This window comes from Mercenaria mercenaria, chromosome 3, assembly GCF_021730395.1.
Source record: "Mercenaria mercenaria strain notata chromosome 3, MADL_Memer_1, whole genome shotgun sequence".
NCBI classification, from domain to species: domain Eukaryota; kingdom Metazoa; phylum Mollusca; class Bivalvia; order Venerida; family Veneridae; genus Mercenaria; species Mercenaria mercenaria.
In genome coordinates, this window is record NC_069363.1 from 102629510 (window position 1) to 102644812 (window position 15303).

A 15303-nucleotide genomic window follows, 5' to 3' on the forward strand; every position below is an offset into this window, starting at 1 on the left:
TTTGTGCCCTTTTTATTTTTTGGTTACCTTATCACATACTTAAAAAACATTTTCATCAGATATATATCCAAAATGTACTTCAAATTTTACATACTATTAAGAACAAGGCAGCCTGAAAGACAGCTAAATCCCCCGCCACTTGTATGGATAGTGAAAGGGTAAACCTTTGACCTTGAGCTGTGACTTTGACCTTGAACTGACATGGCTGACCCATGAATTCTGCACATCGTCTAGAGGAGGTTATCATTTGACCCAAGTTTCATGAGGGGTGGGTGGGGGGGGGGGGGGGGGGGGGGGGGGGTTAGGAGATACAGAACTCAAACCTTTGACCTTGAGTTGTGACCTTGACCTTGAGTTGACATGGCTGACTCATGAGTTCTTGATGAGGTGATCATTTGACCCAAGTTTAATGTAAATCCTTCAAGGGGTGTATGAGATACAGAGTGGACACAAAATGGAAGGCTCAAACCTTTGACCTAGAGTTGTGACCTTGACCTTGAGCCAACATGGCTGACTCATGAGTTCTGCACATCGTCTTGGATAGGTGATCACTTGACCGAAGTTTCATATGAATCCTTCAAGGGGATTAGGAGATACAGAGCGGACACAAAATGGAAAGCTCAAATTTTTGACTTTGAGTTGTGACCTTGACCTTGAATTGACATGGCCGATTTATGAGTTCTGCACATCGTCTTGATGAGGTGATCATTTTATCCAAGTTTCATAATTATCCTTCAAGAGGTTTAAGAGATACAGAGCGGATACGAAATGGTAGGATCAAACCTTTGACCTTTAGTTGTGATCTTGACCTTGAGTCGACATGGCTGACTAAAGGGTTCTGCACATGGTCTTGATGAGATGATCATTTGACCCAAGTTTCATGATTATCCTTCAAGGGGTTTAGGAGATGCGGACAAGAAATGGAAGGCTCAAACCTTTGACCTTGAGTTGTCACCCAGACCTACAACCGACATAGCTGACTCATAGGTTCTGCACATTGTCTTGATGAGGTGAACATTTGACCTAAGTTTCATCAAAATCCTTCAAAGGGTTTAGGAGATACAGAGCGGATACAAAATGTTACAGAAGGACGGACAGAGACCATTCAATGATTCCTATAACCCCCCACCACTTGTGGCGGGGGTTAAAAAAGAGGTTTTCAGCCTTACCAATAAAGGCTGATGAGTATATACTGATATAAAGCTTACTGTTTTGATGTTTCTATCATATCTTTCTAGTTAATGCTTCTGATTTCAGATACATTTGTTAGAGGGATCTGCTATATTTGTACGCGTAGCAGATGCTCGGAGAGACGATGAACTTGTTTCAGATATTTCGCACAACAAACTGGTATTCATACATCTCTTTTACACAGACTGTGTTCATCTTTTAACAATTTTCTTTGAAAATATACATGATGTCAAGCATGATAAGAACTAAGAATTAAGATTTTAAAGATTTCCTACTTAGTTTATGGTTAAGATAACATCATATTTGCTCCAAGATAAAGGGTGAAAATTCATAAAAATCATCATCGTATAAAGATCTATCTGTCCCAGCATTATCAGCTGAAACCTATTCCTATTTATTACAACTCTTTTCTTTTCTTGCCCAGTCAGTGTGTAATTATGACAAAAAACACCTGGTATAAACCATAATTGCCATAGTTTCATAGTTTCTGTTTTTAGCTCAACTATACGAAGAATAATGTTAGCCTGAGCGTGAGCGTTAGCATCACACACATGTTAAAGTTTGCGTACCAGCCCAAATATTTTCAAAGGCGATTGCCATATTGCTTTGATATTTTGCATACTTGTTTACCATCATGACCTCAGTCTGTAAAAAGAAGGGGGCAACTCTATCAAGCATTTTGACTGAATTATGGCCCCTTTTCTACTTAGATTAAATGTTAAAGTTTGCGTACCACCCCAAATATTTTCAAAGTCCATTGAGATATTGCTTTGATATTTTGCATACATGTTTACCATCATGACCCCAGTCTGTAAAAAGGAGGAGGCAACTCATCAAGCATTTTGACTTAACTATGGCCCCTTTTCGACATAGAATATGCTTATTGTAATGTTATAGTTTTACTCATAGCTTATATTATACTATAAAGCACTGAGAATAGTCGAGCGCGCTGTCCACTGACAGCTCTTGTTATACATACAAAACTAGATTATTTGTATAAAGCTTGATTTTGATGTTAAAACATTGACTAATTGTTTTGCAGGTTGAAGTGAACACAGACTATATCCCAGTTGGTCTGGAGGAAAGTTATTCTCGAGAAAGGCCCGGTAAACCTCTCGAGTCTTTGGTATCTGTTGGAAAAACACCGGAACAATTTGTAGATAATCTCAAGGTCAAGTTCAAGAGTGTAAGTTCAGATTGAAATGTAAAGCAATATCCTAGTTACATAGGAACATTAAAATTTTAAGGGATAGAAATTGGATAAGTAAATGTGATCGTTTGTTAAAAACTTATTACAATGTAAACAAATTTTAAGACTTTGCTTAGTTTCAGAGCTTTTTTAAATGACCTTTAGCCTGCTAAATTCCTAAAATGGACTGGTCCATCATTCAGTTTTGGCAATACCATTTAGTATTTGAAGGGGTGTTCAATAAAAATTTACCGACTGAATAGCGAACAGTGCAGACCATGATTAGCCTGCTAAATTCCTAAAATGGACTGGTCCATCATTCAGTTTGGGCAGTACCATTTAGTATTTGAAGGGGTGTTCAATGAAAATTTACCGACTGAATAGCGACTAATCTTGGTCTGCACTGGTTGTAAAGGCAGAATAACTCGCCGCCAGCAGGCTAAAGGTTAAATGACACACAAGTTTTAGTTTTTGTAGTCAGACCAGTTTCAATGCATATCAGAATTCAGCACAGACTTTATTTACATTGCAAATATTGAGTTTAATTATAAAATTATCTGTTTTATATAATTACTGATGAAAATATAAATTACACGTTTATTTCATTTCAGCTTGTATACAAGTTATACGAGGAAGGTAATGTAAACAAGTAACAAAGGTCAAGATCACTCTTAGAAGTAGGTCAGTTGCAGTAACCAAATAGCAACTAGAACAAAAGATTAGCAAGCAACAATATTTTCATTTTTATAAATAACAGAGTGTGACACTTGAAAGGATCAGTGGAAAGGCCATATTGTGCATTAAAAAATTGTTTTGTTTGAAATGACATGATCTCAAAATAGTAAGCTAAATATAGTACAGAATTCTAAGAAGATTATAACAGCAGACGTAAACACTAGTTGAGAGATGCATGTGATATCTCTTATGTTGTTATTATAGTCACTAATATTTTGAAATAACTTTATTGATTTAATTGATAATTCTTGCACACTTTTCTTCAATTGTCATGAGGCAAAATCACTGTTGCACCAAATGCAGCTCCACATAAGATTAATAAAAAATACAGAATATATATATAGTTGCAAGATTATTATTTCAGTCTGTTTTGACCAAAGTCATTCACATATTAATTTATTTATATTCCACATTTGACATTTAATTTGTTCAACCTTTCCAGTACATGTATATTAAATAGTTTTGTTCATGTAGAATTTAGTATTGAGCACACTCTAAGATAAGTCACAAAGAAAATATGTGTATATGTGTCATAAGTTAACTTTTGAATAATCATTGTAAATTATTTTTGTGTTAATGCATCATGTTCTTAGCTCCCCTGAGCCAGGTTCATAGTTAACCCTTAGCATGCTGCACAGGATTGATTCTCACTTTGCGACCAGTGTAGATCATGATCAGCCTGCATATCTGTGCAGTCTGATCAAGATCTGCACTGTTTGCTATTCAGTCAGAATATTTCTGATAAGCACCCCTTTTAACAGTTAATGGCACTGCCTAAATTGGATTTGGACAAGTTCATTTTAGAAATTCAGCAAGGTAAGGGTTAAGATCATTTTCCTGTGTCCATCATTGACTTAGAAAAGAAGTTCACCTATGATTGGTTTTTCAGCTTCAGGTTTATAGCTAATGTATTTCTACTTTGCTTCGACCATATTTGGTATGTCAGCAATTTTTTATCTTAGTGGCAGAAATTGCAGTTTCATATTCATAGACCCATTGTGGCAGAAATTGCAGTTTCATACTCATAGACTGGGTGTTTTCACTGTTGTATGTCAACTTTCGGTCAGTTTTACCTGTAAGTTTTTCCCTCTGTTTTACAGACCTGGTCAGGCATTCCTCATTTTTAGCTCCACTATTCGGAGAATAGGGGGCTATACTACTCGCCCCGGTGTCGGCGTGACCCTTCTTGGTCAAAGTTTTTTGGCAACGTTTGTTTTTCTGTCATATCTTTGTTACTATTGCTTATATCTTACTGAAAGTTCACATAAATATTGTCCAGCATACAAACCAAGCTGTTATACTTAGGTTATTTTTAAGGTTAAAGTTTTCGACAACCTTTTCTTTTCTGTCATATCTTTGTTACTTTTGCTTATATCATACTGAAAGTTCACATAAATATTGTCCAGCATACAAACAAAGTGTGTATAGGGGCTTGGCCCATTATACCCAAGGTCAAGGTCACCAAGGAGTTATACTTAGAATTATTTTCATGTTTATTTTTTTTGCTTCGTTTATAGACATATCTTTGGTACTTTAAAAGATAATGACTTGAAATTATAAGTATTTGTTTATAATCATCTGCATGTGTGGCTACATACCCTATAACTCTAATTGTGTTTTTGACAGAATTATGCCCCATTTGTACTTAAACGTTTTTGCAATCTTCACTTTCTGGATACTACTTTAATGCAATATAAGATAAAGACTTGAAACTTAAAATGTATCTTTATCATCATCATCTGCATGTGTGGTAACAATTCCCATAACTCTGATTCATATTTTTGACTGAATTATGCCCCTTTTATACTTAAATATTGTACAAACTTCGTTTTCTGGACATAACTTTGGTACTATATAAGATAATGACTTGAAACTCAAAATATATCTGTATCATCATCATCTGCATGTGTTGTAACAATCCTAATAACTCAAATTTGTGTATTTGATGGAATTATGCCCCTTGGTGTATCTTCCTTTTAAAGTATAGGTCTCTTATTCAGACATATATTCATTTTACTCTCAAATCCCCAAATAGTGGAGCGCGCTGTCTTTTGGACAGCTCTTGTTATGTGTCAGATTGCTAATTTGTGATGTATATAATTGACAATATTCCTGCATTGAAAATATCACCCAGTTGCTAGGAAAATGTATCTTCTTTTTTGCTTCTGTATATGGAGAAACCTTTGTTAAAGACCATCTGTGAATACCGAGTATCAGGCATTCCACTTTCTGGCAGCCATAGCCCTATCATACATGAACTGTTTCCCTGAACATACCTTTTTCTGGTTTTAGGTGAATAATATATGTACAATTTTGGTTACTTAAGTTGCACTTGTCTCTTTCTTGTGGACTTATTTTATTAGCTTCCCCAGCAAGCGTCTTTCTCATTTGCCTTATGAATCTGTTCACCAGAGGTGTACTTACATATATATTTTGCCTGATTTTGATGTATGATACATGGCGGATCTGCAATATCCATTTATCACATATGTGTTTGCTTGTTTCTTTCTGTCTCAAATGTACTCTGCATTAGAACATGTCTTTAGTTAAAGCACTAAATATTGTTGTATGCTTGTTTGTTATTGTTATTAAAATGTTTATTTCGTTTTGTCTGAATTAAACTATTCCCTCTGTAGAAGATGTCTTTATTTGAATAAAACAAAAACTCATGTTGAAAAGTACAAAGTTATCTTTAAAACGTGTTTCTCGCTGAATTGTCCAAGTATTAGTGAACTATATCTGATATTTTCACTTTGAAAAATAACAGATATATTTTTACTGGTAATTAAGAAATGAAGTGGGTAAATTTAGTCAAAATATGAAATGAAAAGAAAATTTGTTTGTTTTTTAATCAAAATATCTTTCACTCCTGAACACCCATATCTTACATTTCCACTAACCACTCGTGGAAACATTGCATCTGGTGTTCACTGGTGGAAGATTGTTCAACCTTACACTAAAATAAACAAATATTCTGTTCTTTTATTGGCAAACAAAACAGTCTACATTATAAATTCTGTTAATTGAAATATTTTTTTTTTCAATTTTACCGCATAGAATCCGTCCACTTTGCTTTTAAATGTTTGTTTCATTTTTCTTTAGTCCACAATGTACTGTTATAATATCATGTGTATTAATTTACTAAATTATTTTTATATAACCATTTTATGTATAGATAAATAGTATTTTGAATTCCATTTGTTTGTTTTATCATATTCATAGTGTTTATTTATTTTCACAGTTTAAATATTTGAGGAAAAAAAAGAATATACATTAGACTTTAATGTTTGTGCCATGGGGTTTCTTCAGTATGCAATTTAGGTTTTATTTACACTCCATGTTTGTTCTTAGCTGAATGACAGTATATTTAAAATACATGTATTTATTATCATCATTATTCATTATTAAAGTTGTTGTTATTGAGTTATTTTTTCTTTTACTTGCTTCCTGTCCATCCTTACATCCAGCAACGATGAAATGTTGTGATAGTTATAAATCTACTCGCATTTTATCTCTGCTTTTACATAATAGTACCAATTGTATGCCATAAATTTTAACTAAAATTGAGAACCTTATTATGGCGGGCTCTTCATAAAAATGTTGTTATGCCAATTAGTTTGGATAGTTATAGATTTGAAAAAGAAACTCAAAGTCGCAAAACGTTACAGGAATATTTGCCATCATACTAAGGTGTGCAGGTGCAGAGTGAAACTGTCCCAACAGAGGTATAGTGTTTAACTTTATCAGACATGCCTCTTGTGCCTGGTTGTTTGAAAATATTTGTTCAAAGAGACCACCGTGTTAAAAATCACGAGGACAAAATGTAAATCACAAATTAAATTCCATGTGCCTTGGCAATACAATAACTTATAAACACATAGAAGCTATTTTGCCGCCGTTATGTTCAAAGCTTAGCTCAGAAGACGGAAGATGGAAAGTGCGTTGTTATCATCAAGCATCAGTACAACCGTATTCTGAATTGCGTTCCCTTTATTAATAGTCAAAGGGCTTTCGTGGCCGAGTGGTTTAGTTCGCTGACTCCAAATTAATTTCGCCTCACCAATGTGGGTTCGAGCCTTAACTGTGGCGTTGCATTTTTAGCTCACCTGAGCACAAGGGTGAGCTTTTGTGGTCAGTGATTGTCCTCCGTCGTCCGTCAACACCTCCCAGCCTAAACCACCAGTCCAATTTTGATGAAACTTCACAGAATGTTCCTTGCATGATCCTCATTGAAAATTAGTCAAAGAAATGAATTCCATACAGAACTCTGGTTGCCATGGCAACCAAAAAGGAAAAACTTTAAAAATCTTCTTGTCCAAAACCACAGTAGCTAGGGCTTTGATATTTGGTATGTGGCATCATCTAATGGTCCTCTACCAAGTTTGTTCAAATTATCCCCTAGGGTCAAATATGGCCCCGCCCTTGGAGGGTGGGGGGTGTCAAATGGTTTACATAGATTTATATAGGAAAAAACTTTGAAAATCATCTTGTCCAAAACCACTGGGTCTAGGGCTTTGATATTTGGTATGTAACATCATCTAGTAGTCCTCTACGAAGATTTTTCAAATTATCCCCCTAGGGTCAAATATGGCCCCACCCCGGGGGTCACATGGTTTATATTGATTTATATAGGAAAAAAACTTTGAAAATCTTCTTGTCAAAAACCACAGGGCAATGGGCTTTGATATTAGGTATGTGACATCATCTAGTGGTCCTCTACCAAGATTGTTCAAATTATGTCTCTTGGGTGAAAAGAGGCCCCGCCCCGGGGGTCTCAAGTTTTACATAGACATGTATAGGAAAGAACTTTAAAAATCTTCTTGTCTTAAACCACAAGACATAGGCCTTTGATATTTGGTATGTAGCATTGCCTGGTGGTCCTCTACCAAGATTGTTCAAATTATTACCCTGGGGTGAAAAGAGCCCCCCCCGCCACCCCCCCCCCGGGGGTCCCAATTTTATATAGACTTATATAGAAAAAAAAACTTTAAAAATCTTCTTGTCTGAAACCACAAGACATAGGCCTTTGATATTTGGTATGTAGCATTGCCTTATGGTCCTCTACCAAAATTGTTCAAATTAAAACCCTGGGGTGAAAAGAGGCCCCACCCCGGGGGTCCCAAGTTTTACATAGACTTATATAAGAAAAAACTTTAAAAATCTTCTTGTTTGAAACCACAAGACCTAGGCCTTTGATATTTGGTATGTAGCATTGCCTTGTGGTCCTCTACTAAGTTTGTTCAAATTATGTCCCTGGGGTGAAAAGAGGCCTCGCCCCGGGGGTACCAAGTTTTACATAGACATATAGGAAAAAACTAAAAAATCTTGTTCTGAAACTCCAAGGCCTAGGCTTTTGATATTTGGTATGTAGCATTGCCTAGTGGTCCTTTACTAAGATTATTCAAATTATGCCCCTGAGATGAAAAGAGGCCCCACCCAGGGGGTCCCAAGTTTTACATAGACTTATATAGGAAAAAACTTTAAAAATCTTCTTGCCTGAAACTGCAAGGCCTAGGCTTTTGATATTTGGTATGTTGCATTGCCTAATGGTCCTCTACAATAATTGTTCAAATTATACCACTGGGGTGAAAAGAGGCCCTGCACCGGGGACCCCAAGTTTTACATAGACAAATAGGAAGAAAAAATAAAAATCTTCTTGTCTGAAAGTTCAAGGCTTAAGCCTTTGATATTTGGTATGTAGCATTGCCTAGTGGTCCTTTACCAAGATTATTCAAATTATGGCCCTGAGATGAAAAGAGGCCCCACCCAGGGGGTCCCAAGTTTTACATAGACTTATATAGGAAAAAACTTTAAAAATCTTCTTGCCTGAAACTGCAAGGCCTAGGCTTTTGATATGTTGCATTGCCTAATGGTCCTCTGCCATAATTGTTCAAATTATGCCCCTGGGGTGAAAAGAGGCCCCGCCCCGGGGGTCACTTGTATATGTGTTATATACATGTAGGAAAAAATACTTCAAAAATTACCTGATTATATTTCCTAGATTGTTCAATTATAATAACCTGAGGACCCCAAGTAATTAGGGGTCACTTGACTGTGAACTTGACCTACTGACCTACTTTTTTTTTTTAAGATACAGCCTTGAAATTTGATGACATGTACAGTTTTGCACACCGATCATAACAGCATAGAAATTTGGACCACGTCAGTAACTTTCGATAAAGATTTCAATACTCATCTTTAATGTTCTTAGCCCTGTCCTACTGACCTACTTTCTTGTTTTTGAAGCTACAGCAAAGAGATTTGTATATTTTTTTAACAGATTTCAGTACTTATCTTGAAGAATCTTTACCATGACCTTCTCACCTAGTTTTTTTTTTTTTGAAGCTTTAGCAAAGAAATTTGTTCAAGCAAGTAATTAAACTCAGGTGAGCGATATAGGGCCACCATGGCCCTCTTGTTTATGTGAGGAAGCCATCCATCTGGTTAACGGAAGGTCGGTGGTTCTACCCAGTAGCAGCCTACCCGCGATGAAATAATGCACGGAGGGGCACCTCCGGGCGTCTTCCTCCACCGTCAAAGATGGAAAGTCTCCATATGTCCTATTATTGTGTCGGTGTGACGTTAAACCCAACAACAACTTCATTTATATTCAAACGGATAGGTATACTACAACGAACATAAACTGCAGTAAAAATGAGGATGAAGTACATATACTACTATCTTACTATTTAGATAACTTCATTCAAATAACAGTAAAACATGTTTCTCTAAACCAGTTATGAAGTAAGCAAACAATGGAGGTTTTACTCTCTGTTGTGTAATTGATTATCATTTCTGAACACATGCTGCTATATAAATAGAACAAAGTCACGTAATACATGTCTATAAACAATGTCGAGGTATTTCTGTTGTTGCTGTGTCTTCTTCAAAGGCATTTCTTGTATACTTGTATGGTTCATTTATATTTTTTACACAAGCATTTTTGCTGTTTACAAAATTTTCCGTACACCTTCGTCATCTACCCTTACCTGGTACCATAAGCCTATTTATCTGGTGGTAGTAATTTTTTATTACACTGTCCCATAACTTTGAACGTGAGGTTTTGTATGCACCGAATTAAATTCTTGTTTTACCACGAAATGTTCAAAGGCAGCACCCGCTGTGTTTCTTTATTTGTCTATATTTTACTTGTCCTTGCTGTCTAGCTTTTTTACTACCAGTATGTAGTTCTGTGATTCAATTATTTATACATGCTTTAAACAACTGAAGGTATCCTTAGGAAGCATACAGAACGCATCCAAACAAAATTATAGCTGACTTTGTCTTGTTGAGTCAAGTTACTGAAATGAGCAACATTTATACCGACCAAGTAGAGTAACATTACGAGTATAATAAAACATTGAACACATGACAACATAAACAACGAATTATTCAAATGCAAAATAAAAGAAGTTTTTTTTTGAAGAACTAAAATTATAATTATGTGTATTTAATAACACATATACAGCAGTTAGCTGGAATGAAGCGTTCAACAAGAACCTCATGATATTTTGTCGCAAAACTTCTTGCTCGCTCGTTAAATTTTGGATCATTGGGTTGTTTCGGAAGATATGTATCTAAAACCTCCATTTTAGTTAAATCTAATATTTTTCCAGTTTTCTTCTCAAAAGGAACGACATTTTCCCAGAATCCATTGCCGCAAAATGTCTCTTGATGTAGTGGTAAATCCTGTTCTACACTCAGTTCACATTCTTTTGCATAATTTTCAAGTTTTTTCCTATTTATCTTGACAACTCTGCACACTGATCGACTCCCGCGTTTCTTCCTTCTTAATCGTACAAATTTTTCAACAGCCTCTATAGAAGCAGTAGTTGATATCCACTGGGAATTTTTTCTTGATCCGTTTCGAACATGTGACCACGGAAGACTTTCATCAAGAGGCAGTTTTGCTTTTATCCCCTCGGCTAATGGGTTTTCATCTTCTCTAAGAAGACGATACAGTACGGAGCCGTCGGTCATGAATTAAACTTTCCAAACCTGTAATATTATCATACCATCATGTTATTATTGCGTGCTAGCTTAACTTCACAATCGGCATTGATTGGGACGGAAACTATTTTTATATTTCCTCAGTAAGTGGTCTTTAAAGGTGGTCAATCATATTTCAGTAACATTTTATGACATTATACGCTTTCATACATCCTATTAGAAAGAAAAATTTGTATTTGATAGATAGAGGGATATTTTAACAATCTGAACTAAAAGGCAAGTTCTAAAACTGTGTGTGGTTTAGGCCTCAATTTATTTTCAGTCTATCTTGGCGGCATAACGAACCAAGATACACGAAGATAGGTAATTATAATTTTAAAACCCGCTGTTCTTTCGTATTTAAGCTAAATATATAACTGACAATACAAATCTTTGACAAATATTATACAATTGTTCTCACATTTATATATTTCATTAGACAAATGTTTATCAAGTTTATTCTTTTACTCAAAGAGCTATAAAAATAAATTATTTTATACTTCTTTGTTTTAGTTAAATAATGTTATCTTGGGCGGATGCCCAAAACTAGATTTACCACCTTTAATTCTAGTAATTTAATGCATAGAGCAATAGTAGATATAAACGATAAAGAACGTGATTGCTATTGATGATAAAAGTAAAAACAAAACTTATTATAGTATGTTAAATCTCAAGGATGAATTTAAGTCCGTTTCCTGGACACCAAGTAGTAGTTTCATGTACTAGCATGTTTTAAATCTACGATCTCCAATCTTGAGGGACCAATAGCTTCCTCAATTAACAACATAGTCATCACTGCGTTTACTTTATCAAATAAATAATGATCTACTTAAAACAGAAAACTTAAGTACATTATTTTTCTCAAAGATACTACGCGTAAAGGAGAAGAATAGAGTTTGCCAGTTTGTAGTCGTTTACATGTCAATCACTTCAAACACCCGTTTGCCCTCCGTGACCTCGGGTACATGTCTTTGAAGGGTACCGAAATGTCATGTGCGTGTACATTTCACTATGGATGGAGTTTATCAATAAGCATGTTGCAAGCACTCGGTTAGGCCTAAATCAAATTTTTGTTTGTTTGCCGCTTTATTTGTTTTTATTTCAGTTCATTAAATATTTTTGTCTCGTATCATCCTGCCCTCAATCGGCAAAAGTTTTACGTGACGTCGGTTTTCTCAGTACAGTTTCTGAAATAATAGATGTAACAGAATCGTGTCATCGGTTTATCGTGTCATCGGTGTCATGCACTTTTGTATCCGTGTAATCGAGTCTGTTGGTTTAGCGTCGCACCGACACAGGCGACATTCAAGCTATGGCATCACCGGCAGGCACCTGGGTAGAACCACCAGCCTTCCGGAAGCCAGCAGGATGGCTTCCTAACATGAAGAATTCAACGCTCCGAGTGAGACTCGAACCTACATCGGTGAACGGCAAGTGATTCGAAGTCAGGGACCTTAACCCACTCGGCAACGGAGGTCCAGTGTATTTGAGTTGGACAATACGCACTCGCATATTGTAATCGTGCGTATGTCATGTATAGGAGAGCACTTTATCGGAAACATTCGTCTTATGAAAGAATGCTATGAAATAAGAACTTACTTCTTTTGATCATTTCATTATATCCAGCAATAGAAAAAAAACTAAATTTTAATTAATCTAAACCAGGTATGTAATTTTGCGCTGTCTTGAAAAGACGACGTTAGTGGTCTTGTTTGAAGATATCAGGGACATAAATAGATACATTATTCTTGAAGATATACGGCAGAGAAATCGAGAAAAAAAAAACACTTGGAAATATCGACAATTGTAATCTGTGAAAATTTTACAACAGTCCGTTGAAAACAAACGAGGAAAACATAATATGCTTTTTATACATATATTTGTTATCGGTAATATGTCCTTTGTTAAGGCGTTGGAAGAAAGTGCATCAGTGTCTGATTCTTGCAAGTGTCACATACGTAGCGAAACATGTTTTATGTGTTGGCTCAAAAATATATATGTGATACATTGTCTGCAATTTTTTACACGTCACAGTCTTCTTTGAAAAGACGTTACGCACAAATTTGATATACAGTAAAACTTTTGCGCACTGGGATTTACCTATTAATCGAATCGTCCCGTTGCCAAAGCCAGTTTGCATCTCGAAGTGCTTTTTAATTTGCTTAACATGTAATTAAGAATAGTTTTATTTAGAGCTAATGCTGGGTATATGATTGCAGAGATAAATATTGTCATAATCCGTTTTTTTCCGCACTCGAAATAGTTGTGACAAGATCAGCGCAAAGAAAACTGACTATTGTCAAAAATTCGATTTATAATTTAATAAATTATGTATCCAAAATATATCACAAAGTGGTAATTTTCGCGTCATACCTATTTAATAAAAATGTTTTAAAACATGTAGATCTACCGTCCGTAAACAGGCTCAATCAGATCGAGCCTGCAACATTTTCGTTTATGTTATGTTGGGCGACCTGTGGTTTTCCACTTTTATTTTGCCAAGACATGCACCACACAATATCTTTTTCCGAATTGCTCGAAATTTAAGGACGTATGCTAGAATTTCCCCCAAAAATGACGTTTTCAAGGGCAGATAACTCTTTTTCGAATCCGGTGACCTATGATTTTTATTGCATTTTTTTGTTTCTTAGATGATTGTCCTTCAATATCCAAAGTTTGAAGAAATTCTGTTATTGGGAAAATTTTCGCCCATCTCATATACAGGGAATTCTAGCATACGCCTTTAAGAACGAAATCGGGACTTATGTCCGAAGAATCGTCAGTCTGTTCGGCGTCATGACATACATGTACTTTTTAAACTTAAGATGCCCTTGACTGAAAATAATACTTTCAAAATTTATTTTGTTTAAACAGTGCTATATACATTATGTACAAATAACCCAATCCCGTTTTTTATAATTAAGATCGATACATTTTCTGAATGAGCTAATTTATACGCATTTTGGCGGGAAAGTTGCACGTGCTTTTCATAATGTGCCTTCGGTAGACCGTTATATGTTGACCTTACATTTTCGTGTAATCAAAAATGTTAAACAGTTATTTTAAATTAGAAGTCAACACATAAATTGAAACACAACTAATTTTTGACTGGCCTACACGCTTGCCATTGAAAGAGTAAACGAAGGCTGGTGACTGTGACGTATACATTGCACTACGTGAAATAAGCATTGGTGAGCTCTGTCTGTGTGACAGAGTACAGCGGCGCTTTGATGAGGTTATGACATCAGTTTTCGTCACGGTTTAAAATGTCAAAACTCTATACTTCTCCTTTACGCGTAGTAAGGCAACGTCAATATTTTTATTAAGAAATCTGTATTTATACTTACGTTGATGTCTAGTCAAATCCAAAGTAGAATTATCACATGTGTTTGAATTCAATTTTCGTTTTCTAGTATTTAGAATTGATCAGTTTGTTTTCAATCTATTGTTTTGTAGAAGGGTATCTTGAGTAAGAAAATTCTACCAAAGTTAATTATATTACGTAAATATATTGTTATGTTAAATATACATGCCACTAACTGGCGTTAATGTTAATACATATCCCACACTGAGACATGGTGTAGTGCGCATGTTTTGTTGTGTTATCGACTATTTGATGACTAATGATATTTTCCGAAAATACAAATTTAGCTTTAAAATAGTGTAAAATAAATGATGCAAAGATCCAATAAGGAAAGCAACGACTTAACGTTATCAAAACGCAGCCCAATCGTCATTGTTTCGATTATCTTATCAAACGTTTATGGACTTAAATAAGGAAGGGAATATCCCTAAAATCTATTAAAAGATCCTTTAGCAAAATGATAGTAGATTGGGTTTGACTGAGTCTGTTCATGACATGTAATGAAATGTGGGACAACTCTCACGCCTCCTAGCATCTGCTTTAGCGGAATTATATAATAGTAACATTGGATGTACTTTATCATCCTAAAGGACCAAAAAATATAATAACACTGAATCCAAGTACGGGGATACTTTTTATTACAGTTTGCCCTACTTTGTTATCCAATCAGAGGGCAAAGTTTTTAAAAATATTTGAAAAATATATCACATAAAATACGTTTCGCTTATTTTATGGCATAAAATATGTCACGTATTTTCTCTCGATAGTGTTGGGACCGTGACGTCATCGGTCGTAACACAGGGGCGGGATTTATGCAAATAAGCAGGTTATGGAA

General features: G+C 35.4%; 2 long non-coding RNA genes across 2 annotated transcripts; one reads left to right on the forward strand and one right to left on the reverse strand.

Moving 5' to 3' along the window:
* The first annotated feature begins 322 nt into the window (after positions 1-322).
* Positions 323-6538, forward strand: LOC128555843 (uncharacterized). Its single transcript, XR_008370381.1, has 3 exons — positions 323-1350; positions 2234-2377; positions 2992-6538. It is a non-coding gene; the product is annotated as an uncharacterized LOC128555843 (long non-coding RNA).
* Positions 6539-9785: 3247 nt separating this feature from the next.
* Positions 9786-14706, reverse strand: LOC128555841 (uncharacterized). The gene is made up of 2 exons (XR_008370379.1): positions 14452-14706; positions 9786-11113 (listed from the first exon to the last, which is right to left on the reverse strand). It is a non-coding gene; the product is annotated as an uncharacterized LOC128555841 (long non-coding RNA).
* Positions 14707-15303: the final 597 nt, after the last annotated feature.